At 39.8% G+C, this 25,931-nt stretch overlaps 1 protein-coding gene and 1 long non-coding RNA gene across 11 annotated transcripts in view; one reads left to right on the forward strand and one right to left on the reverse strand.

The window, feature by feature from the left end:
• LRRC8B (leucine rich repeat containing 8 VRAC subunit B) overlaps positions 1–25,931 on the forward strand; it is an 86,305-nt gene that overhangs the window by 8,642 nt on the left and 51,732 nt on the right. For 9 of the 10 annotated variants that reach the window (XR_013384308.1, XR_013384302.1, XR_013384303.1 and 6 more), the window contains exon 2: positions 21,850–21,955. The exons of the other annotated variant lie outside the window; for it this stretch is intronic. The gene's annotated coding sequence lies outside the window, so the exon portion shown is untranslated. The remainder of the gene's footprint in view (positions 1–21,849; positions 21,956–25,931) is intronic. 10 annotated transcript variants of the gene reach the window in all.
• Positions 24,303–25,931, reverse strand: part of LOC144318416 (uncharacterized) — a 46,725-nt gene continuing 45,096 nt past the window's right edge. Inside the window, exon 9 of the long non-coding RNA XR_013384312.1 lies at positions 24,303–25,845. This is a non-coding gene — a long non-coding RNA (uncharacterized LOC144318416). The remainder of the gene's footprint in view (positions 25,846–25,931) is intronic.

Below are 25,931 nucleotides of genomic sequence, written 5' to 3' on the forward strand. Positions count from 1 at the left end.
GCTCTTGGCTTAGAGGTAGTTTAGAGTAATATCTCTGAATGTTTTTCTTCTAGATCTCTAAAAGGATTTTGAAAAACTATGTGCTCTCCTCATACATTTTAAAAGTTAATATCTAGGGGTACCTGGGTGGCTCAGTTGGTTAAGCATCTGACCTGGACTCAGGTCATGATCTTAGGGTCCTGGATCAAGCCCCATGTTGGGCTCCCCACTCAGTGAGGAGTCTGCTTGTCTCTCTCCCTCTGCCCCTCCCCTGCTTGTGCTCTCTCTGTGTGTCTCAAATAAATAAAACATTTCAAAATAAATAAATATAAGTTAATAACTAAAGTTTTTAATTATGATTTAAATAGTTGTGAAAGATGACATTTGATACTATACTGATTTCCTTTAATTATTTTTTTTAAAAGATTTTATTTATTTATTTATTCATGATAGTCACACAGAGAGAGAGAGAGAGGCAGAGACACAGGCAGAGGGAGAAGCAGGCTCCATGCAGGGAGCCCGACGTGGGATTCGATCCTGGATCTCCAGGATCATGCGCCGGGCCAAAGGCAGGCACTAAACCACTGCGCTACCCAGGGATCCCTATACTGATTTCCTTTAAAAACTCTTTGTAATGTACCCAATGGAAGCTAAATTAAATACCAAAGCGATTTCATGTCTATTATAACATCATCTAAAAAACATATGAATAAAAAACATATGAACAAGCTTTTCCAGAAGTCAGGAATTTTACATAGTTGTTTCATTTATGGAACTCATTTCATTTCTCTTTTCCTATAAAACTTAATCCCAGTGTAACATTCTTATGTTTGAAAATCTTTCATTGATTACCTTTTCAAACTCTTAAGAGACACACACATTTACGAGTACTGTATATCTTTTTTAAAACTTCTTGTGACAATAAGGCCCTGTTAAATAAAATTTCTTTTGGATTAAGTTGTCATGATTTTTACTAGTAAACAATTGATCAGAACAACAAGTATATTAAAATTTTGATGAATCATTTTTAGATATAGGTACACTTTTGCAGGCAAATTATCTCTCAGTGAGATGCTTGGGGCTTAAAAATAGTTTATACATAAATATTACTTATTGGTAGAGTAAGGTAGCCTTTATTATCAAATCAAGTGTTTCTTTTTTTAATGTAGTATTTAAGAAATCTTGCTACATAAATAAGTATATAGGGAAGAAGGTAGTATAATTTTACTGTTTCTTTTTTAGAGGAGAGGAAGGGCAGAGGAAAAGAGAGTATCTTAAGGAAGCTCCGCACCTAGCATGGAGCTGGACACAGGGCTCCATCTCACGACCCTGAGATCATAACCTGAGCCAAAATCAAAAGTCGGATGTTAAACTGATTGAGTCACCCAGGTGCCCCTACTCTATTTTTTAAACTCCTAGTTACATGCCAAAAGTTAGCTAGTGATTGATCACAAAAATGATTTTCAGTTTTTCTTTTCTTTTCAGTTTTCTATTGTCTATTGATTAGGTCTTGCTCTAGCATTTGAAGCAAAAAAATTGGAAACTTCCCCCTGACTCCAAAAAGATTTGTTTCTTAGTCATGAAAGTCATTCACTTTCATTGCATCTATAACTTTTACAGGTATTTCAAAATGGCCCTCTGCTTGGGGCTTGGAGAGTTTTATATCCCAAGGCAATGCACTCACTGTAAGCAGACTCCTGAAAAATGAAATATTTGCCTTTCTTTCAGAATGTGGGAAAAGATAAATGGTGAAAAAGGAAAAAGGAGCTGGCTAGAATCAAGAGGACATCTGGTGTTTTGAAGCAGGCACTTTTAGACAAAGATTAATTGGTGATCTAGAGTAGATTCTACCAAAGTACCCTTCTCTCCAAAAAATGACCCCCAAACCTCAGACCCTGTTTGAAGATCAACTGATTTGGCTGCTACAGAAAACTTTTCAGTCAAATTAGCTATCAACTCTAAGGGAAAGGGCCCCTAACAGGCCAATTTAAAGACTTCCTCTTGCAGTGGGTGAGGGGGGTGGGGGTGGGGGGGACAGGAACATTCACTAGGGAATGAGAGTGGTTCGAGCACACTGACTTCTTTATATATAACCAATGTAAGCTAATTTGATACCAAAGTGATTTAATCACCATCATCCACTTTAAAAACACACAAACTCCCAGAACAGTTAGAAATTATACATAACTTTTTATACTCATTGTTAGACTGGAAAATAGAACATTGCAAAAAAAACAAAACAAAACAAACAAAAACCAAAAAACAACAACATTGGTAAAGATCACCAGACCCTTATTTGACTGATAGTGAGCTGGGTGAGTAGGTGACTGATTTCTTTCTTTCTTTCTTTCTTTTTTTTTTTAAGATTTTATTTATTTATTCTTGAGATACACACACATACAGAGAGAGAAAGAAAGAGAGAGAGGCAGAGACACAGGCAGAGGGAGAAGCAGGCTCCATGCAGGGAGCCCGAAGTGGGACTCGATCCCTAGTCTTCAGGATCACGCCCTGGGCCAAAGGTGGCGCTAAACCACTGAGCCATCCGGGCCCACCCTAGGTGACTGATTTCTAAGAATAAGTCTCAATCCTACTGGAGAGAAAAAACGTGTTTTTCAGAGATTTGTCAAAAATGATAATTTCTAGGGTTCCTGGAAGCATCCAGCTCCCTGCTCAGCTGGGAGTCTGCTTCCCCCTCCTTCACCCCCACTTCGTGCTCTCTCTCAAATAAATAAGATCTTTCAAAAAAAAGAATGCTAATTTCTTCCCAGGAGGAGGTTCTGAATTACAGCATGCAAAAATGTTTGGTTCCAGGCTAGATTTGGGACTTTTTTTTCTTTACAGAGTAATGCGTCCTGAAGGGAGAGGAGTTGAGCCTGGCTGTCATCCTGTTGAATAAAGAGGCTTTACTGGGGTCCTCCCATTTCCTGGATGCTCTGGCCTTGTATGAGTGAACTCTAGAGTGTTGCCTGCTGTTGTACCTCCCTCCAAAAGCTTATGGCAAATCTCTCCTGAAGCACTTTACGGGAAGCCCCACCACATTACTTATCTTTGTAGATTACTTTTTTTTTTGGTAGATTACTTTTAACATACTAAAACATTTATTCTCCTGATGACCTGCAGTAGGTGGGGCAAATATATTTGCATGATATAAATGTGGAAATGGAGTTTGTAAAGGGACACGTGGCTTGTCTAAGCAAACCCAACAAGTTAGCGGCAGATCTGATATCTGACGAAGCAGCTTTTTCTACGGTATATTGCTTGGCTCCTTTTCCCAGATGTGTTATAAAAGGCGCTAAGGATTGGAAAACTTCCCGTAAGGATTAAGCAAAATAGATATGCTTGCAACATGCTTAGTAAAATGCACGCTGTTAGCAGGCCCCCCGACCCTTAAAAAAAAAAAAAAAAAAAAGAATGCATTTGAGTTTTTTGTTCTCCCATGCTTTATTTTGTAGCTTTTAAAAAATTAAATCATTTGGGGTTTTTTTGAGCACTTAATGTGTGCTAGGCATTGTGCCAGGCACTGGGAATAAATCCAACAGTGAAAAGATGAAAAAACCCTTTTGCATGGAGCATACATCCTAGAGGAGGGGAATATAGATAATAAGTGCAAGATAAAATGTCATGTGCTATATGCTATGAAGAAAAATAAAGCAGTATAAAGGGCTAGAAGGTGGTTGGTGTGGGGTTTAGATAGGTGGTCAGGGACAGCATCCCTGAGGTGGGGACTTGAAAGGACCTGAGTATTATGCTCACCTGAATCTGAGTTCAAAGCCTTGGCCTTATTTGGGTAAGTTGATTCAAGTCATGGTATTCTAGTGTCATGTGGAAGAGACCTTACAGAGTATCTGTTGATTTTTAACTTTATGTCATACATATCCTTGAGAGTTTCTCAGGATAATACGCATACACTCATATGCATAGCATTTTAACATGCCTTGAGATCAACCTTAGATCCCCTCACGTTCGCATCCCTGGTCTAATTCAGTCCTTTCTTTTTACTAATAAGACATTAAGGTTGAGAAAGGCAAAGTAAAAATTGTCCGCAGAGTCATAACTAGTTAGTGGCTGTGTAAAGATTCCCACAAAGTTGTCTGTTGCTTTTTCCGCTAAAATCTGTAAGTTTCTAGAGTGGTTTTGTTTTGTTTTGTTTTTGAGAGAGGGAAGGGGGGAGAGGAAGATGCTGAGGGAGAGAGAATCCATGCCCAGTGCTGAGCCAAACATGGGGCTGTATCTCATGACCCTGAGATCATGACCTGAGCTGAAATCAAGAATCGGACACTTAATTGACTTGAGCCACCCAGGCATCCCAGTTGCTAGAGTGTTAAACTCTCTCAAACAGGGATGCCTGGGTGGCTCAGCAGTTGAGCCATCTGCCTTTGGCCCAGGGCATGATCCCAGAGTCCCTGGATCGAGTCCCATATTGGGCTCCCTGCATGGAGCCTGCTTCTCCTCCCTCTGCCTGTGTCTCTGTCTGCCTCTCTCTCTGTGTCTCTCATAAATAAATAAATTAAAAAAATTTTTAAATATGTTTAAAAAAAACTCAAACAACTGTAGTCTATGAAGCATCTCCTGCTTTTTTTTTTTTTTGTATATACATCATTTTTATTTACATAGAGTAAAACCTGTGTCGTAAAAAGCCTATGGTAGTAAAACAAGTAATTTATGTAGCTAGTAAGGATCCTTTCCCTATTTCCTGACAAGTAATAATGTTAATAAATCGCAGGTATTCCAAATACTCTAGAAAGGAAGACACGGCTGGCAGCAAAAAGGAAAGAGAAGAAAAAGATCTTGGGAAGATTTCTTACAGATGAAACTTGGGCCCATCATGACTTTAAAGAGCATAGAGGGCCTGATCGTGCCTTTGAAGATCTCTGAACCTAGGGAGAGCAGAGGGGCTGCACATGGGAATGGCCTTGTCCCAGTTTCAACAGGGGCAGTGCCTCCCTAAGATGAAACAACAGTCACCCCCCACTCACTACACAGTGATTTCCTTTTGGGACATTTTATACAAAAACTTGGAAGATGAATGTGTCACTTTCAGAAAAATATCCATTGTATCAACTTATATTCTCAGTCACACTTTCTTAACATATGTCTCAACTTTCAGTATTACAAAGTAACCAAAAAATCGTAATAGTAATCATCCATACTGTGAGATGAGTACCTGATTTCCCAAATTGCAAGCTGTTGTAAAAATTTCTATTTGCATACAAGATTTTCTAACAAAATATATTTGGCTTTAAAACCTCAGAAATCTAGCAAGTCTACCTTCTGTAAATAATGATATTGAACTTTTAGGCTGCTTCCTACTGTGGCCTACTTAAAGACAAAACCCACTTTTTCAGTAGCTTGCCCATTAGTGTACTGACAGCTCTGATAGAAGAAACTTTAGCCTTTTCTCTCTTAATCAGTGAAAGGCCCTTTCCCCCATATTCCCCATCCCCACCCCCATTTTTGGGTATTTCTAGCCTACTTTTCCATCTGTGTGCCTTGTTACTATGGTGATGGGCACCATAGAAATAGAGAACAAAGCAGATGTAATGCGCATCTCCTACATGGTTTACAGTGCTAAAAAGGGATCTAGGTTTTTCAGGCATGGCTTGATCTTTATTGGTGGCAGAACTGGACCAGCCCAACTTGGGGGAGTACCTGGGGTTACAAGCTGATTTTGGCTTCACTATTCCCATTGTTCTGCACTTCACCAGACCTTTCTCTACCCATGAGTTATGAAGGTGAAGGAAGAGAAATGGGAGCCTGCAGAGAGGATATAGTACAGAAATTAGTGCCTCGGAGTCAACCCACCACAAAAGACCAATATTCCTGCCAAAGCATATTCCGTGAGCGGGAATCTTGGACTGGTTTTAAGGTTTACTTGTTCCTAATCCTATTGCTTGATTTTGCATTATTTGACTGAATCTTTCAATAGAGCAGATATGCTAGTTTAGGTTTTTCTTCCTTTCAAGGTACTTAAATTCTTTTTTTAAAAAATCTTGATGACTAACAGCTTGTAGTGTTAGCTCCCATTCATTGAATTTGTTTAAGTGGTTAAATTACTAATGTGTGCTTATTGTATGCTTGCTTAGGATTACAATGAAATGTTTCCTAGATATGGTAGGAATTGGTGTCTTCCATAACATCTGGTAGAAGGTGCCGATAGGTATTTTTTTACATTTTATAAAGCAGTCTTTACACCTAATGTGGGGCTTGAAGTTACATCGCTGAGATCAAGAGGCATGTGCCCTACTGACTGTGCCAGCCTGGTGCCCTCCCGTAGGTATTTTTTAACCTTCCACATGCCTTGTTTTTCATATATTCTATCTTCACGAATCATATTCTTGAGTGCTTCTAAATTACCCAAAGATTAAATACAGTGTTCCAGTTACTCCAACTTCCAGACAATTATTTATTATATTATTATTATTTTTTTTTTTTTGAGAGAGAGAGAGAGTGCCTGTATGCAAGTGAGGGTGGAAGGAGAGGCAGAGGGCAAGGGAGAGAGAACCTTTTTTTTTTAAGATTTTATTTATTAGAGAGAGAACCCGGACAGGAGAGGAGCTGAGGGAGAGCATAAACAGGCTCCCTGCTGAGCGGACACAGGGCTTGATCCTAGGACCCTGAGATGATGATCTGAGCTGAAGTTGGACACTTAACTGATTGAGTCACTCAGGCATTGGAGGGACTCTTAAAGAGCATGTACAGGGTAAAATAATTTAGCATAGTGTTTTAGATATAAAGTCCTTGCGTATGAACAAAGTTTTGGAGCTAAGGAAGTTGAATGTTCCATGTCCCCATTGCACTATAGCATGAGGGCCTGAAGTTCCTTCTAGCTGTAACTTATTATTTCTTTGGCCATGTGGTTCCTTTCTTTTTACCTGATAAACCTGTATTTTGCCTGTTTGTTATCTGCTGTTATGGCTTACACACTGGTGTGAAAATATGCTTAGGTTAACCCCATACTCTATGACTTTCTTATATACTTACACAGTGTACCCCTCTCTACAAAGGCAGCTTTCCCCCTTTGTGGAATGAATGAAGACATCCCTGGAGTGGGAGTTGGGAGACACGGTGCTGACGCTGGCTTAGCCTCCACCTGGAGTGGGCTTGGAGATGCATTTATTTTATTTCATTTTAATTCAGTTAATTAGCATATAGTGTATTATTAGCTTCAAAGGTAGAGTTCAGTGATTCATCAGTTGTATGTAACACCCAGTGCTGGGGGAACCAGGGTGGCTCAGTGGCTCAGTGGTTTAGTGTCTGCCTTGAGCTCAGGGTATGATCTGGGGTCCTGGGATCGAGTCCTGTATCAGGTTCCCCACAGGGAGCCTGCTTCTCTCTCTGCCTGTGTTTCTGCCTCCTCTCCCAGTGTCTTTCTCATGAATAAATAAATAAAATCTGAAACACACACACACACACACACACACACACACACACAAACCCATACCCAGTGCTCATTGCATCACATGCCATCCTTAATGCCCATCACCCAGTTATCCCACCCCCCTACCTCCCTCGCCTCCAGCAACCCACAGTTTGTTCCTACGGTTAAGAGTCTCTTATGGTTTGTCTCCTCTCTGATTTTGTCTGATTTTATTTTTCCCTCCCTTCCCCTATGCTCCTCTATTTTGTTTCTTAAATTCCACATGGGAGTGAAATCATATGATGATTTTCTTTCCCTGGTTGACTTAGCATAATACCCTCTAGTTCCACCTACATCTTTGCAAATGGCAAGATTTCTTTTCTCTTTTTTGATGACTGAGTAGTATTCCATTGTATGTATATACCACATCTTCTTTATCTATTCGTCTGTCAGTGGCCATCTGGGCTCTTTCCATAGTTTGGCTTTTGTGGACATTGCTGCTATAAACATAGGGGAGCAGGTGCCCTTTGAGATCACTACATTTGTATCTTTGGGATAAATACCTAGTAGTGTGATTGCTAGGTCATAGGATGTCTCTATTTTTAACTTTTTGAGGAACCTCCACACTGTTTTCCAGAGTGGCTGCACCAGTTTGCATTTTCACCAGCAGTGTAAGAGAATTCTCCTTTCTCTACATCCTCCCCAACAATCATCATTTCCTGGCTTGTTAATTTTAACCATTCTGACTGGCGTGAGGTGATATCTCATTGTGGTTTACCCTGATGCTAAGTAATGTTGAGCATTTTTCCATATGTCTGTTGGCTGTTTGTCTTCTTTGAAGAAAAGTCTATTCATGTCTTCTGTCTATTTCTTGACCATATTATTCTTTGGGCATTTGGAAATGCATTTTTAACCATATAAGCAGCACACAGGTTAATCAGGAGGAGCCACAAGGAAGGTTTTAAAACCACGGCAGCCCCGGTTGCGCAGCAGTTTGGCGCCGCAGTTTGGCGCCACCTGCAGCCTGGGGTGTGATCCTGGAGACCTGGGATCGAGTCCCACATCGGGCTCCCTGCGTGGAGCCTGCTTCTCCCTCTGTCTGTGTCTATGAATAAATAAATAAAATCTCTCTCTGTGTCTATGAATAAATAAATAAAATCTTAAAAAAAAAGGAAGGTTTTAAAACCAAAGGTGACATCAGATTTGTTTGGGGACATAATGAAGGTATAGAGGATGTGTTGGAGAGTGTTGGAGATAAAAGAGATTATCTTGGGAGACCAAGTAGAGCAGTGGGGTTGGAAAAGAGGAGACTAATATGAAAGAAATTTGAGAAAGAAGTCATAAGATTAAGTTGTCCCATTTCCTTTCATCACAAGGATCCTATGGCAATTACTTAATACAAACTATGCTCACCAAAGTTTTACTGGTCTGTGTTACTCCTAACTTTTCAATTGTTTTTCATAGAAGGAATAGAATACTCTCCTGATTACTTATTGGGTTCCCTAAAAGCCTCAAATTTCAGAGTATTATTGAACATATATTGGCACAACTTTAAAAATCATAGCTTCCGCTATAGACTGCTTGCCTCCCTCCCTTAATTCATATGTTGAAACCTAACCTCCAAGGTGAGGATATTAGGAAGTGGAGACTTTGGGAATTGATGAAGCCATGAGGGTGGAGCTCTTATAAAAGAGAATCCAGAGAGCTGCCTTGCCCCTCCTCCTATGTGAGAACATGGTAGAGAAGAGATTTGTCTATGAACCAAGAAGTGAGTTCTTACCAGACACCAAATCTTCTGGCATCTTGATATTGGACTTTGCGGCCTCTGAAAGTATGAGAAATTAATGTTTGTTGATGAAGCATCCCCATCTATGGTAGTTTGTTATAGCAGCCTGAATGGACTAAGACGGCTTCTTAGCATGGATATCCTATGACTGGAAATGAGAAGAGACTTGTTAGGAGAAGTAATATTTGTTCTGTGGGAAGAATAATGACTCTGTGCACAGGAGAGGTCTGCTGACACCAGGTAATCACTCCATGCAGGACAGCTCCTTGTCTTCCAGAAGGCCTGAAAACTGTGGGCAGATTGGCTATATTTTATAGCCAGAAGAGAACAGAGCTTGTATTTGTGGAGAGTTTACTCCTTTGTGGGTGACTGTTCTCTGATCCCTCCTAGGCGAAGGGAGTTTCTGTTGCTTTTGATGGTATCATCAATGGGAAGGTAGAAAGCAGGCTAGCTAGTATTATTTCTGTTTCTTTGATTAAAAAGCTGGCGTCCTGATAGATTGCGTAGCTTGGCTAAAGTTAAGGTAGTTGGTAGGCAGGATTCAGTTCACTCTGCTCAGTCACCTTGCCCAGACTTCTGCTGCACTTTTTACTGAATGAAGGAGGGCATGGAGAAATGCACATTTCATCTTTTGTTGGTTCCATGGAGATAAGCTACTCTTTATTCTTCTCAGATATCTCTTGGGAGATCATTCCTGGGGCGCCTGGGTGGCTCAGCAGTTGGGCATCTGCCTTCGGCTCACGTCATGATCCTGGGATCCTGGGATCGAGTCCCACCTCAGGCTCCCTGCGTGGAGCCTACTTCTCCTTCTGCCTGTGTCTCTGCCTCTCCCTCTCTGTGTCTCTCATGAATAAATAAATAAAATCTTTAAAAAAAAAAAAAAGGAATTATTCCCATTCGTACTAGTTCTACTATTACGAGTTTACTAGTTGTTCAGGCTTAGGTAAATCACACAATTGCTTCAGTTGCTTCATCTGTAATGATGACCCTCCTGGAGTTGTTGGAAGCATTAAATAAGTTAACTGACATAAAGGGTTTAGAAGAATATTTAAGGTATGGTTACCTTGTGATGAGCACCAGCTTCTATGATTCTCATAATGAACTGCTGTGATTCTCATAATCAGCTACTTCAGCCTCACATCAGCCTCACATCAGGGGCCTAAGCATTCCCACACGGAGCTTGTTTTGTCTTATTTACCTGGAAGGAACTCGTAGGGCAAGTTCTACTTGATTCTTTGGATAGTTTGTAATTTGTCATTTCAGTTAACTAGGCTTAAATGGACTTTTTCCCTGGTCATTTTTAAAGTACAGTCAAATTGCTTAATGTTGACAAATTAGGCTTGCATAGTTATTCATCAAATAGACACACTATAGACAAATTAAGGAGAAATTAGAGCTGTCCCAGCCCCAGATCAGAAAAGTCTCTTGAGTTTTTGTTATAGCCTGGAACTTTTTCAATCCTCAAGTTGTCCAAAATTCGATTTTGAATTACTCAGCAGAGAGACAAGTAAAAAAGAAAACTGAAACCCCAAAAAACAATAGTTTCATGTTTTTAATGGATATTTGGGGATAGGTAGGCTTTAACCTTGGAAAAACTTTCATGCAAATTGACCATCATGGGTACAGTACTCAGTCACACAAGTTGAGGTGTTATAAAAATTCTTTTTATTTGTTAGAAATTCTAGAATTCCTCTGTTTTTTTTTTTTTTTTTTTTTCCTCCCTTTGGACATGAAGGTAACAGAATCAGAGACTGGTAGTTTCCTTATTTTAAAGAGTCTATATGAGAGAAGGTTTATTCTAATCATCTCATTTTTGATAGACAAACCATGATAACCATGATTTGAAAAATCTCTGTGAGCGTGTGTTTATGGAGAGCAAGATGTAAGGATACACAGGGGTTACCTGGTGTGTGCAGGGGGAGAGGAAGGAGAGGAAGGAAATTCTTGTTCTCTAGTTTACCCTTTTGATTCTTGTGTTTTTCCTCTCCAGGGAAGTCCTCAGAGATGTGGCACATGGTGAAGTCTTACAAAAAAACTTCTTAAACAAAATGTTTCCTTTCCTAATGAGATTCTGCTCTACTGCTTTGCTGTCAGTGTGCTGGGAATTTTGAAATATCCTCTGCGTATTTCTGTGGTTTTAACCTAATAATTTTATTTGGATTTACCAGGTATAGCAGCTGTTGTTTTCACCGACTATTGCTAAATTGCATTAATGTCCAAAGTTGAAAAACTCTTTTTTTTTTCTATGTTGGCCAAGATTATTTAGAGTTTTATAAAATGTAAGGCTTTTCTCCAACTCTTGTAATTTTCATTTTCTTGCAAGAAAACTTATAATATGAATATTCTAAAGGATGGCTTAGGCTGAACATCTCTCTCCGGACACTGGTGCAGCTTGTAGTGTGGTATGTAGAACAGTGTTTTCCTGATAAAATCATCTATCCTCGGGAACCCTGGGTGGCGCAGAGGTTTAGCGCCTGCCTTTGGCCCAGGGCGTGATCCTGGAGACCCGGGATTGAATCCCACGTCGGGCTCCCCGTGCATGGAGCCTGTTTCTCCCTCTGCCTATGTCTCTGCCTCTCTCTCTCTCTGTGTGTGACTATCATAAATAAATAAAATTTAAAAAATAAAATAAAAATAAAATCATCTATCCTCTTTTCTGCTGGGAGAAGGAGAGACCTCAATTCCATTGTAATTTAAGTATTGTTTGGTGTGATATGTTATGGTTGCAGTTTGATATTAATGATTATCCTTTGGCAAAGCAGACTGCAGTGAGGGGCCAACGGCTTTAAAAATGCCCTCAGAGAGCATAAACTTGGAATTACAACAGCTTTGTTAGATAATTCTGCAGTTTTGTTCGGAGGGAATCAGATGATGAATTTTGCCTTTCCATTTAATTATTTCATGTAACATGATTCTTTGTAAATATTTTGCTTTCTATGCAATTTCTTTTTAGGGCTTCTTCAGTTAGTCTGAATTGCAAGGTCGTGGCTTTTGAAATCTCAGAAAGATATGCTCTTATATTGCTCATAGGGTTAATTTTGTGGGTTCTGAATCCCACCTGATCTCTATACTATCTATCATATTCCCATTTTCTCTGTTGAGAGCTTAAATTTTCCTCCTACATTCAGATTCTAAGGCGATAGTTTTACTTGTCAAATCATACAGCCAAGCATTTCTGCATTTATAGGTAACGATGTCTATCAACAACATGCCCTAACAATTACAAAGCTATTTTTACATGTGTAATTGAGTTTGATTCTGATAGTCCAGTGAGGCAAAGAGGGAGCATGGCTGCAGTTAATTCCTATTTTATGGGTGGGCTCTGAGAAATTACTCAGACCCAAAATAACACACAAACAGAAGGGTGGGAACAAGAATCCAGGCCTTTTAACTCCAGTCCAGTGTTATTTCTGCCTGTCATACTGGGCCATTGAACCCTGGTCTGTGCCATGAGACATTTCTCATATAAGGAGTCTGGTCAATATACTGTGTAAAATTGTATTTAAATTAGGTTTAAAGTCAATTGAATTTAACGCACTTCATAAAACCAAAGTAGTATTCTTAAGTTCTTTCCCTTCTAAGCATTTGTTATTGCTCTATATGTGTAGTGAGAGATGCTTTCCAGGCTAGGGACATTGTTAGTGAACAGTTTAAGAGGTAAGGAACAACAAAAAAGCAATAAGAGAGACGTCCCAATGTGACATGACTAAGTGACAAGTTCAGTGGAAATGACGTAGGAGGTGAGACCTGAGCTGAGCTTTGCAGAATGACATAGAATTTGGAAAGATGGGGGTGGGTAGGGAGAGAAAATATCAAAGCAGAGCTGTGCAGGAAAGAATACATGTGATGCTGAAATAAATGTGGATGAGGTAAGGAACAACAAAAAAGCAATAAGAGAGACGTCCCAATGTGACATGACTAAGTGACAAGTTCAGTGGAAATGACGTAGGAGGTGAGACCTGAGCTGAGCTTTGCAGAATGACATAGAATTTGGAAAGATGGGGGTGGGTAGGGAGAGAAAATATCAAAGCAGAGCTGTGCAGGAAAGAATACATGTGATGCTGAAATAAATGTGGATGAAATGATATATCCAGGGTGGCTCAAAATAATCCTGAGCATGTGATGGGAGTTGGTAACTGTTGAAGCTGGATGAAGGAGATATTGGGGTTTCCTTATACTATTATTTATAGTTTTGTATATATTAGGAATTATCTTCCTGGTAAAAAGGTTAAAATATAAAAATGGTACAGAAAGGTACCAGGTTGGCCTACCTGGAATGAAGGGTTTATTCAAAGGCATAGTGGGAAATGATGTTGGAAAGGCAGTTGGAGATCAGATTTGGTGGGAGAGGGCGTTCATGACTATACACTGTAGAGTCTGGGTGAGTGCTAATAAACACTAGACTTCACTGACTGGACTTGAGTCTTACTTACTGCAAGGTCAAGGTGGACTTTCAGTGCAATCTGCCATCTTCATCAAGGATGAAAGGATGGCCGCAACCCACTTATGTCTTAGTAGGCCCTACGACATCTCATCTAGCATATTCAGTTCTGGAAGGCACCCGAGTTTCCGTGGTGGGACATCTTAGGCACAGAAGAGTATCTCACATTTTGCGAATCTTCCTAGCAGAATATTTCATTAACTGAAGGTTGTCTATCTGGAAGGGACTTATTTTCCCTTCTGCTACCCCTTTCCGGACCTCCTCTCTTGTGGGTCTAAGAGTGGGCAGTTAAATGGAAATATAATCATCACTATGATTCTCCAGTGATATGAAGATTTGTGTGCGTGGTGGATTCTAATCTCCTGAAGACCGATTTTAACAGAAGACTGAGTTATACGTGGTGGCTCTGAACCATTTAGAAAGCCTTGATGTGGGGCAGCCCGGGTGGCTCAGCGGTTTAGCGCTGCCTTCAGCCCAGGGCTTGATCCTGGAGACCGGGGATCGAGTCCCACATCGGGCTCCCTGCATGGAGCCTGCTTCTCCCTCTGCCTGTGTCTCTGCCTTTGTCTCTGTGCGTCTCTCATGAATAAATAAATTTAAAAAATGTTTTAAAAAAAGGAAAAAAGAAAGCCTGATGCTTTACTGTAGCTTTCTGAAGCAGAGCTCCTTCTTTTTTCCCATTTAAAATGTTTCTCTACTGCTAGGGAAAAGGAGGAAAGACATGTCAGAAATTTGGAGAGTTGGTAATATTAAGGAATGATTATTTGGATGGGATTCAGTGGCATGCTAGAGTGGACAAGAGCTCATTGTTGTGTTTTCAGGAACTTTGCAAGCCACGTGTTAAATACAGCCATTAAGCAATTAAATTATATAAACTTGAGATATAAAAATAAATGATACTCAAAGCTCATCACTTCCTAAACATTTTACTATACTTTGCTATTATCCATGCTCCTAAGATTACTTATGTCTCATGTATCTGCAGAGCTCAAGTCCTATATAATAGCATCTGTATCTTTGTTCTCAACCCTGCATTCAGTGCCATCATGTTAGTAGCTTGAAATTGACTCTGGTGAGAATAGTTAGGCCATGCAAATTGACAAAGACTACAAATCAGGTCCTTTTCTTCCCCTGCCGGGAACTGATTTATTGAATATCTACTGTTCAATTGATCTATTGAATATCTAGGTTATATTCAGGTTTTAAAGACTCTTTACCTTTTATTTATTTATTTATTTATTTATTTATTTATTTATTTATTTAATAAATTTTTATTTATTTATGATAGTCACACTCACAGAGAGAGAGAGAGAGAGGCAGAGACACAGGCAGAGGGAGAAGCAGGCTCCATGCAGGGAGCCCGATGTGGGAGTCGATCCAGGGTCTCCAGGATCGCGCCCTGGGCCAAAGGCAGGTGCCAAACCGCTGCGCCACCCAGGGATCCCGACTCTTTACCTTTTAGAGATATATTCTGAAACAAGACAGATAGAATATGATATCTAGAATTTATTTCAAGTAATCCAGTGGGAGTGGGTATTTTGATTGTTGTATCAGAGTGATGGGCGCATGGGCTTCATTATGCCCTTTTTTTTACTTATATGTATGTTTAAAATTTTCCATAATAAAAAAGTTTAAAGCAATAATTAAGGAATGCTACAGTGAAAATAAATAAGTTGCCTATACCCAACAGATAATCTGGTACCTGTCGGTCCCCCAAACTTTGATGCCAACATTCCATTGATAAAGTATTTTCTTTTTTTTTTTTAAGCATTTTTTAAAAATTTATTTATTCATGAGGGACACAGAGAGAGAGAGAAAGAGAGGTAGAGACACAGGCAGAGGGAGAAGAAGCAGGCCCCATACAGGGAGCCCTATGTGGGACTGACTCAATCCTGGGTCTCCAGGATCACACCCTGGGTCAAAGGTGGCGCTAAAACACTGAGCCACCCGGGCTGCCCGATAAAGTATTATTTTCTAAATGTAGATCCCTATTTGTAACTGTTCATATAGATCACTGAGTTTAAATGGCTGCTTTTCATGAAATAAAATCAAGAAATCACTATGTGCAGTTACCCATATCCATGAGGACAGAGGAATCCAGGAGAACCCTCCCTAAGACACTGAAAACCTCTCTCTTCACAGTGGGGGAAAAATGCATTTGTTGGAATGCAATCCTGTTTGCAGAACCAGTTGTACAAATAGATGAAAATGAATCAAGTTATTGCTCAGAGGGCTACTTTAGACTACATGACAGCTGTGTACCCTTTAGATTTATTTTCAGTCTAGCTGATTTGAGTCATTGCTCAAGAAAGGAGTGCTGTCAAGTGAATTGTCTTCTGTGCAGATGACAAGAGCCTTTCTAAACATTGCCTCGCTGGTACAAGTGATGTGTTTAGAATTGTTGGCCTATGAATTAAATTAGACCCAATCCAGTGACTTCAGAAGCATAGCATGGGTTGTGTACTGACTGCATTTCACAAAGGGTGCACAAGTACAGTGTGTTTCCTCATACACATCTAGACATCAAATGGAAAATGTGTAGTGTAAATTACATAGACTAAATCTCTTCTTCCCTAAGTTTAAAGTTCTTTTCATTTTATTCTTAATAGGAACTTAGATTATGGTAATACCTTCTTCTTGTCTTTGTGTCAGAATTCATAGTAACTAAATTCAGTTGACCAGAAAAAAAATGATGGTGAGTGAGGGAAAGCAAGTGGTCACTGTGATGATCCCATCACATGGTGTGGTGAGGAAATTATTAGGTTTTATAATTAGGATAGGGACGGACTGTAAGAACCTTGAAGAGAAAGTAGTCTAGAGTATTGTTCTGTAATTTTAAGTTATGTGAGTCTCCGGTCCGTGTAGAAATACACTTAGACTGTTCATTAGGTTTAACCACAGGGGAAAAAAAAAAATCAAAGTGTCAAACAATGAAAACAACAGATGTCAAACTCAGGTACCCTGGGTCAGACTAAAAGGAAGCCTAGACTGAAACAGAAAGTGAGATCAGGAAACCAGAAGTGAGAGTAGCATGCGTAGAACAAGAACCATAACTCATCCTCCTAAGACAGAGGCCAGACAGAGGAATCAATGGGAGAACCTGGAAGGTTTTGAGACCCAGCTGCAGTTTTCCCCATGTTAAAACTCCTTTGCACCTCTAACCTTTAGTGTCCTGTGGGGTCCCACCACAGTGTAAGTCCTGAAAGAATTTCTTCACAGTCTACAAATTGAAATCATGGTTCAAGAGTTAAGAGTGCAGATTGAGACGAGTGCTAATGAAAAACACATGTTAAATTCTTGAAGCGTAAGAATCACAGGACCATAATTGATTCATATACAATATTTTTTTGAGCCCCTATTATCTGGGCTATGCGTTGGGCGTACCACAGTGCACCCCACAGGTAAAAGCCCTGTGTTCTTGGAGCTTACTGCCTAGTGGGTAGATCTAGACAATAGACTAAATAATTATATAGTACATTAAACAGAGATAAATTAGAGGAAAACAACAGGAAATATTCTCCAGAATTAGATTCCCCGAGGATACATTTTCCAACTCTATCAAAGCTAACGAAGATTGATAGTTCTAAAGATACAAAACACACATCTGGAATTCCTTCATGTTTCTATTAATTCTGCTGATAAGCCAAATATATTCACTGTTTTTATAATTAGCAAGTTTAGAGCACAAATGAAGGTTGAAGTACTTCTTTTTTTTTTTAAACTGAAGTAAAATGAAATACATGCCCTTACATATTTTGTGAGAGAGTTGGCAGTTCATGATCAGGAAGGCAATGGTGATTTCTGTCAGGTGTCTTTGATTACTTCCAATCCTGTTTACCTCCAAATGAACAGACAAGTAGAAGCCATTCAAAGCAAAGAGGCTGGGGTGTGTGTGTGTATATGTGTGTATGTGTATTACAAAACACAGACTTTATATATTAGTCAAGTTGATTGCCTTCATTAAAAATTAGTCTCATCTTTAAATGGAAATATTTAGAAAGGAGGGTACAAATGAATTTTTTATGGGAGATGGACCCAGATTACATTAAGTTTTTTTATCTTAAATGATTTTTTTTCCAAGTTACCAAGGTTATAAACCCAGTATTGGCCAGAGTCAGTACCAAAAATGTGCTAAAAATTCATTTATATGTCCTCCTCTCCCTGGGGGGCTTCAGTTTGTATTTCCAGCAGCCTACTAGACCTCACCATCTCTATGGCCCACAGATATTGCAAACTCAATATTTTAAAAACCACACTCATCACCCTCCACCAATTTTTAACCATTGACCATTGGCCCGGACTAGGGTGGTCACTTGTCCTTGAGCCCTGAGCATCTGGAACATCTAGTCTGCCACCAAGTCCTCTTGATCAATACCTGAGTAATCCAAGAATCTATGTCCATAAGCTATTTAGGAGAGTACCTGCTTGAGGGAGTTAAAAGTGTTTGCCTTTATCCCCTCTTCTCCTCCCATCTAGCCACATCTTTGTTTAAACCATCTTCCTTGTTTTACCCCTTGGACTATTGATCTGGTTCCCTACCTGCATTGTACATTTTCCCCTTCTAATGAATCCTCCATGCTACCACCAAAGCAGCAAATTCTAAATTTCTACACTTAAAATTTGACACTGACCAGATGACATCACCCCCTTGCATAAAACCCCTCACTGAGTCCATGACATGGTGCCCATGTTTCTTTATGATCTAACTCTAAATGTCCTTTTGTTTCACCCTTCTCAGCTTTCCTACTGGCTTCACTCTTGAGAGCTGTACTCAGTCGAAACTTAACTATACCAGACCCCTTATACGAAACCTTAATTAGGTTAATAAATTATCTTTGATTTAAAGTGAAAGAGCAAAATTCACAGACTTGCTCATGGTCTTTAACTAGCACTTTATGATAAGGTCCTTTACCAGCCCCGGTTGATTCCTCTTTCCTTTCTCCATCTCTCCCAGCAGCCAGTATTTGTCAGATTTTCCCTCATAATACTACTTAAATTCCTTCATCCCTGGTCATTTTCACTGACCCTCCCCTATTCGCATCTTTGCTAGTTATTGAATTACTACAGTAGGATCCTACCTGGTCCCCTGGTCTTTATTCTGTCTTGCTCTCTTTTCTTGCTGCCTGTATCTCCTGTGCCCACTCCCCCTCTGGTTAGTCTTCCTGAAACATCACTTGCATTCTGTTTTAGAATCTCTCATGGTTCTCTTTTGTGAGTCAAGTCAACCTATACTCTTCATTCTGGAATCTTTTTTTTAAGTTTTTATTTATTTATTCATGAGAGATACACAGAGGCAGAGACATAGGCAGGGAGCCTGATGTGGGACTCGATCCTCAGACTGGGATCATGCCCTGAGCCAAAGGCATCAGACGCTCAACCACTGAGCCACCCAGGCATCCCATTCATTCTGGAATCTTAATCCTAGATGTCCTCACTATGTCATGTATTTGTGAAATCATTACCCTCTGACAGCGACTATTCTGTCCTCAGTAGGACCTGCTGCCTATGGCTCTTAACTCCAGGCCTCTTTTGCCTGGACAGCTTTGGATGGTGGGAAGAACATGATGGTTGATGTCAGTTATGGGATCAAGATTTTGTTCACAAAACGTGGCTTAGGCAGCTTGGTTTTTCCTCTCTGAACTGGTATCCTTATCATAAAGTCAAGCAAATGATTTCAATGACTTATGAGGAAGAATGCTCCATAAACTTTAAAGTGTCATGCTATGTATCTCGTTGTTTCAACCATATACTGTTTGTAATATATTTTGATGTTGATAATATATTTTCCCGTTGCCTAATCACTTGCTGTGTATTTCCTATCTTCCTAACTTTTATGTGTGTTTTAAGGGTAGACATAAGACGAAATATAAAAATAAAATGAATTCTCATTTGCTGATTATTATTCCTTCTTGTCTTATTCATCCCACACCATAGCAAACATTTAATAAGTTTTCCCCTATCAAGAGAATCCGATGTATAAAAGTGTAAAGTTTCAGGCACTATAGGAAAGAATAGTATTTGATACAGAGAGTGAGAGAGTAACAGGAAGAAAAGGTGCTAAGAGAGAAAGAGCCCATCTAGGGAACAGGCTTGCCTCAGTATTGACTTCTTTCATGGGTCCATGGGTAAGCTTAGGATTCAACTCCTAGGCAGTCTCTGCAACCTTTTTATACCTCAACAATAGAGTTGCCTCATTTTCTTAAGAGTAACCATTCTTGCACAGAATAGGCTTTCTAATGTTTGTTGAATTCACTTACCCACATACTTTTCCCACTGTTACATATCCATGTGAACACACAGTATGTTTATATGCATACGTATGTCAGTGGATTTGTCTATCACTCCTCGTAATTATTCACATTTCTCTTTCCCTTTAAATTTCTTTTTTTTTTTTAAAGATTTATTTATTTATTCATGAGAGACACAGAGAGAGAGAGAGAGGCAGAGACACAGGCAGAGGGAGAAGCAGGCTCCATGCAGGGAGCCCGATGTGGGACTCGATCCCAGGTCTCCAGGATCACGCCCTGGGCCGAAGGCAGGCACTAAACCATGGAGCCACCCAGGCACCCCTAAATCTCATTGTCACATGTAGCAGGAGTGTGTGTCTGTTTTGTCTGCAGAGTAGCGCTGATAGTCACATTTGCAACGTGTTTGTGCAGTGACGGGGGTGCCTAAACACTTGATAAAGCCATAGGTACTTCCGGGAACTACCTTATTTATTTCAATTACTAAGAAACGTCCATAAAATTTGCATTATAATAGTAAAGTTATTTAAATCATATTTAAATTAATAAGCATAAGGAATAACAATCAGCAAATAACTCATTTTTGCATCGGTATTTTCTAGCCCCTCTCCCACAGGCAATTTCCTAGGCACAAGAGGCATGGAAGTGGAGTGCAGGAGTTTACGATTCTGCTTAGTGTCCACCTTTGAAGGAAAATCTAAACTGACAACTCTTATTGGATAACACTATCGTTGTAACTCTTACTATGCCTGGATCACCAAGTCTTAGTACTCAGTTGAAAAACAAACTAATCAAACAGCAAAATACAGTTCCTGTTTTCAGGGAATTCACAATTTGTGGAGGATAAGGGAATGATAGGAACTACAGCAAAACAATTAGGAGAGGTGGGATTTGCTTGTTACCTTAGAAGTAAATTGTGTATTTCTCCAAAGCAAGTCATTAAGGATTTGTGATTGTTTTGTTTCAGAATAGATTTAGTGGCGTGGAAAATGCTAGCTTAACTGTGTTCTCCACTCACCAGGCGGGCTGGGCGAGTGCTCACATTTCAGATGATCCAGCCTGGCTGCAGGACAAGATATTTGCATAGAATATTGGGGAAATTGCCAAACAACAAAATGAAGACTTATGCTTTTGAAATTCTTCTTATTGCTGCTTTAATTAAATTGAAGTTTCCAAAGGAATGGACTTTCAAATGAAATTTTAATAGTGCCTCAGCTAATTCTAATGTATTCTTTCATTTTACTCGGCTTTCACAATGTGATCATACTTGGTTTCACTTCCTGGTTTGTCCACACAAGCCTGTTGTTGCTGGGAAATATTTAAATAAAGTGTTTATGAAAGAAGAATATTGTTTTGTAATGGATGAAAGCATTTGGATTTGATTTTGATTTAGTTCATGTAGTAATTTTTATAGTAAGATTTCTGACGCCTGAACTGGGAAATCGGTTGCCCAAAGAAAACTTAAGAAACAACAACAACAAAAACCAAAAAAACCTTTGGCATGGAAGTTAATTAAGTTACCTTGTGGTGAGTGGTCTACAGAACTGTTTGATTAGGTACCAGTTGTGAAACCAATGAAATGTCGGCCCATAGTTAGAGTAATTATAACTTGATTTTAAGCAGAGGCTTGATTGTATGGTGAGTGACATACTGCCTAAGGATTTTTCCAGAAGGGCCCAGCATATTCTTAAACTGATGGCTTACTTATGGTGTGTTTCATATGTCCACTAGTCTGTCTGGCACCATTTTTTGTGTTTTTTTTTTAAAATGACTGTTTTTGTGTGTTATATATAGCATAGCATGAAGTTTTTGGCTATTAATTCTCAAAGTGATATTTTTACCCCAAAGCATCTAATTTCACCAGAGTATTCAGGTACCATCTAGTGTTTTGTTTTGTTTTGTTTTAAAGCTGATCAAATCTATTTCTCTTTTAAAAACATCAGTGAAGCAGGAAAAAAGTATGCTCACTCAAAATCAAATTGTTTTGTCCAGATACATCATTTGACTGACTAATCTGAAAGTTTAAATTTTTTTTAAGTAGGCTCGACACCCAGCATGGAGCCCACGTGGGGCTTGAACACTCAACCTCGAGATCAAGACCTGAGCTGAGATCAAGAGTCGGATGCTTAACCGACCCAGCCCCTCAGGTGCTCCTGCAAGTTTAATTGTTTTAAGCATAACTGTTTTTCTACTTGAGATTTTACTTTTACAGCCATTTATGTTTTATTTTATGATAATACCTTAATATAGAAGTAGGCCTCCTGGTCTTATTGTCAACTCCCTGCAATGAAGTCTTCCTGATGCTTTCAAATTAATTTTCACCAATACACACTAATATGCTTTTAAATGTATTTTTTTCCATCATTCTTCTGCTCCGATACCATCAATGGTTCCTACTGGTTATATGATCAAATCTAAATTACTTTCTGCTCTCATAAAAATTATTTGGTGATTAATTCTAAAAGTGAAATTAAACTGATATAAAGTGATCCTGGAACAGTCATTTCTCAGCTGCTTGTTATGCACTAATAAGACCTGAGCTATCCTTGAAAAGTTCTTAGCCTGACATTTGAGACTTTCTTTATTATTTGACCCTAATCTACTTATCTCCATTATTTCTGTCTCAGAAATTCCACTCCATCTGTATATGTCTCTACACTAACTTCTAAAATTTACCTTGGCATCCTCTGAGCTTCTTGATTTGTTCCTCCATTCCTCTACATAAAATACTATGTGCCCTATTATTAATTCTCATCCCTTCAACCTCTTATCCCTTCACCTCCCATCTTTATAAATCTTATGCATCTTTCTTGGCCCACTCATAACTCCTATGCAGTAACTGTTATACCTTCGTTGTATATTGCCCTAAGATGCAACTGTAATCCATTTGAGCTTTTTTGTATTCATGCTTTATTTCACTAAAGCAAAAGGTCCTTTTGAGGATCTGGTCTGAGGTTGACACACCCTTCTGTTCCCTGCAACATTTGGAATGATGCTTTGCACCTTTGCAAAGGCGAGGTCATGATTGTCGAGTACACCTAGTGTCAGAGTGGATGCAAGAGATGATGACATCTCTTGCCATGACAAAGTTGGTGGTACATAGGGTCCTCTTTATTTCTACATCCGTTCAACTAGCTATGTTGTCGCCTTCCTTGAGTGGGTAAGACTTTCCACAATAAAAACAGATGGTGTTGTCAAATATGAATGGAAAAATATTATTTCTTGTGTGTGGTAAGGGGAAGAAAAAAGGACTTAGGAAAAAAAAAACACCATTAGCTTTCTTGGCACAATCTCTCTGCCTTTCAAGTTTGGTTGCTAAGAAATAACTGTAGATTCATTTGCTGTGTACAAAGGAGAAACTTAGGTCACTAACCCAGAGATTGTGCTACTTAATGCAGCTGAATTTGTCATTGAGCCAGGAAAAGCCCCACCCTGATTTAGAAGTCATGTGTTAAACTTCCAGATGGGGAATGTGACTTCTGTTTCCTGAGAAGCCATCAAATTTCTTAAATTCCCAGAGGGAACATGGCTTCTCTCCTCTGCTAACACCAAATGAAGCTCCAGAACCCTGAGCCCAGCCCACTGTGCAGAAACACTCTCTGTCACCTTTGCAGTGTGGACATTCTACCCAATTCCTACTACTTATTTGTGGGTTCTTTTGGAAGCCTGACCTTACTCCCTCACTTCAGTATGCCTTGAGTGGACTGAAATTATTCTTAATGCCATGGCTGAGCTAAATCTTTCATCTTTGCTGTTAGGGCTTGGATCTGCTAAATGATTCAAGAGTCTTTACATGTCAAGCAGAATTTGGAGAATTGAAGACATGATGATGTAGTGATTGTAGGAAGTTGCTGTAGTCTTTGCTCCAAGCTAAGGGGTCTAATCTTAATTCTTTTATCCATTCACTTAATGTTTAATAGCGGCTTTTGCCTATGGGGACACAGGGAGACACAGCATGAGACATGTAAACCAGATGTCATAATGTGATAGAAATAAACTTTTAATTAAACAATTGTGTGAAGGTGTGTGATGAGCCCTGTGAAAGCAAGGGATAGAAAACTAAAAGAGCTCATCGTGATGGGCTTGGTCAGAGTGGTCAGGGCAGGCTTTCCTTAGGAAGAATGTAAGTCATTGACTCAGGAAGCCAGTGGCTTAAACAACTCTCTGACTCTCCAGGTTGGGCCTTGAGAGGGAGTTTGACCTTCTAAGTCAACTGCTTTGTACTCTTTCAATTGCAACTATTTTGAATGAGAATAAGGCTTTTGCGACTGTTCTTATGGAGTTCTGTACTACAAGTGGTACAATGTGCATGTGGTCTTTGCCCTGGGCTCCTGGCACAGAGCTTAAAAACCCTTGAAATTTCTTGTTAGGAGCATCTTTTGTTACTCATAACAAGCCCCTCTCCGCCATACCTGAATTTATGCTAATGAGGTGACTCAGGCTGAGCCCAGAGAGAGCTTCAGGTTAGGGGCTAGTCACCAACTATGTAACTAGAGGATTGGAACTTTCCATCTATCCCCAACCTCTGGGGAGGGGGGAAGGGTTGGAGATTTTTAATTATCGATGGCCAGTAATTTAATCGACCATGCCTATGTCTATGGGGAGACATAGAGAGTGCTTGGGAGAGTGACATGTTCAGATTGGGCATGGGCAGCTCCACACCCACATCCCGGGCCCCCACCAAGACTACCCCCAAATACCATGCCCTAGGCATCTCTTCCATTTGGCTATTCCTGTGTTGTATCCTTTGTAATAACCTGCTGGTTTGTAAGTGTTTTCCTGAGTTCTGTGAGTCACTCAAGTGAATTATCAAACATAAGGCAGGCGTTAATGGGATCCATGGGAACCCTTAGATTGATAGCTAAGTCAGACAGAAGCGGGGCGGGGGGGTTGTCTGGGTCCTGAGACTTATGACTGGCATCTGAAGGGGGGGGAATCTTGTGTGGCTGAGCCCTTACACTCATGCAGTGTCACGCTAACTCGAGGTTGGGTCAGAATAGGACTGCATGGTAGGGCACCCATATGGTGTCAGAAAAAAGGACATCTCACCATGTTTACTCTAAATGTAAACCAGACATTTTTCTGCTCCAGCAGAGGAGCAAATGGAAATCGGTGATTTTGACTACCAGGAGCCATACCCAGGTTATAAACATGAAGTACCGGTTTAACACCAAGAGGAGCGTGGACTTTTTACATGAAACATAGATGCCATAAGAGCTTGCTCTTTCGAAACTGACCTGTTTCTCTGTTAATACTCTTGCTGGATGTTTCACTCTTCCCACACCTTCCAGGGAAGAGATAAGCAGTGTCAGCTGACTGGAATGTTTTCAAAGGCCTTCTCTGGGCTGGGCAGATAGGCATGGCTGCACTCCATTGGTACTGTGACCCAGAGGTTGTAGGTGTTGTGTTATCTCTTCTTCTTTTCTTTTTCCAATTGACTGAATTATAAATGGTCTACTATGAGCCCATTATTGCAAGGTTGATTTGGAAAAGAATTTTCTACTTCTGTTGTTACCTTCTTCTCACTGTACAATTCTATGTTTGGGCTACATATTTCTACCTGGACCCCTGGGCCTTTTGGAAAAATTCCTTTTGACTTTTGTAGTGGGACTTAAGTGTTAGGAAGTGTCAGGGACCTTGTAACACTCGCTGTTTTGTTTCCTTGGAACCAAAATGGAATAAATTAAGCTCACTTCATGGGTTGTTTTGTTTTGATTTAAGATAATGTTCCAAGGCTAAAGGTATCCTTTTTAAAAATTACTGGCAAAAAAAGAGAAAAAATTGGCATTCTTTATAAGAGTTCACCTTTATATTTATGTGCTACTTTCATGGTTCCAGAGTACTTTCACAATATTTATTTCATCACCAGTATCAACCCTTGCAGCCTAAATGATTGTCCATATTGTAAAGGCAAGGACTGGAGGCCTGGGTTGGATGAGTTGATTTGCTTCAGCCCATAAAGATGGTGGTGGACACAGGCCGCAGACTCAAAGTACACATTTTCCACACTGCAGCCATGGAAAACCAGCCTCTGTCTCTAATTCTTGCTTGTGGGGAGAATGGAGAAGTGAGGCTTCACATGATCAGCAATTGGCCCAGAGTTGGGGGGAACAGGAGATAAGT

The sequence above is a fragment of the Canis aureus genome, chromosome 8, assembly GCF_053574225.1.
Source record: "Canis aureus isolate CA01 chromosome 8, VMU_Caureus_v.1.0, whole genome shotgun sequence".
NCBI lineage: Eukaryota > Metazoa > Chordata > Mammalia > Carnivora > Canidae > Canis > Canis aureus.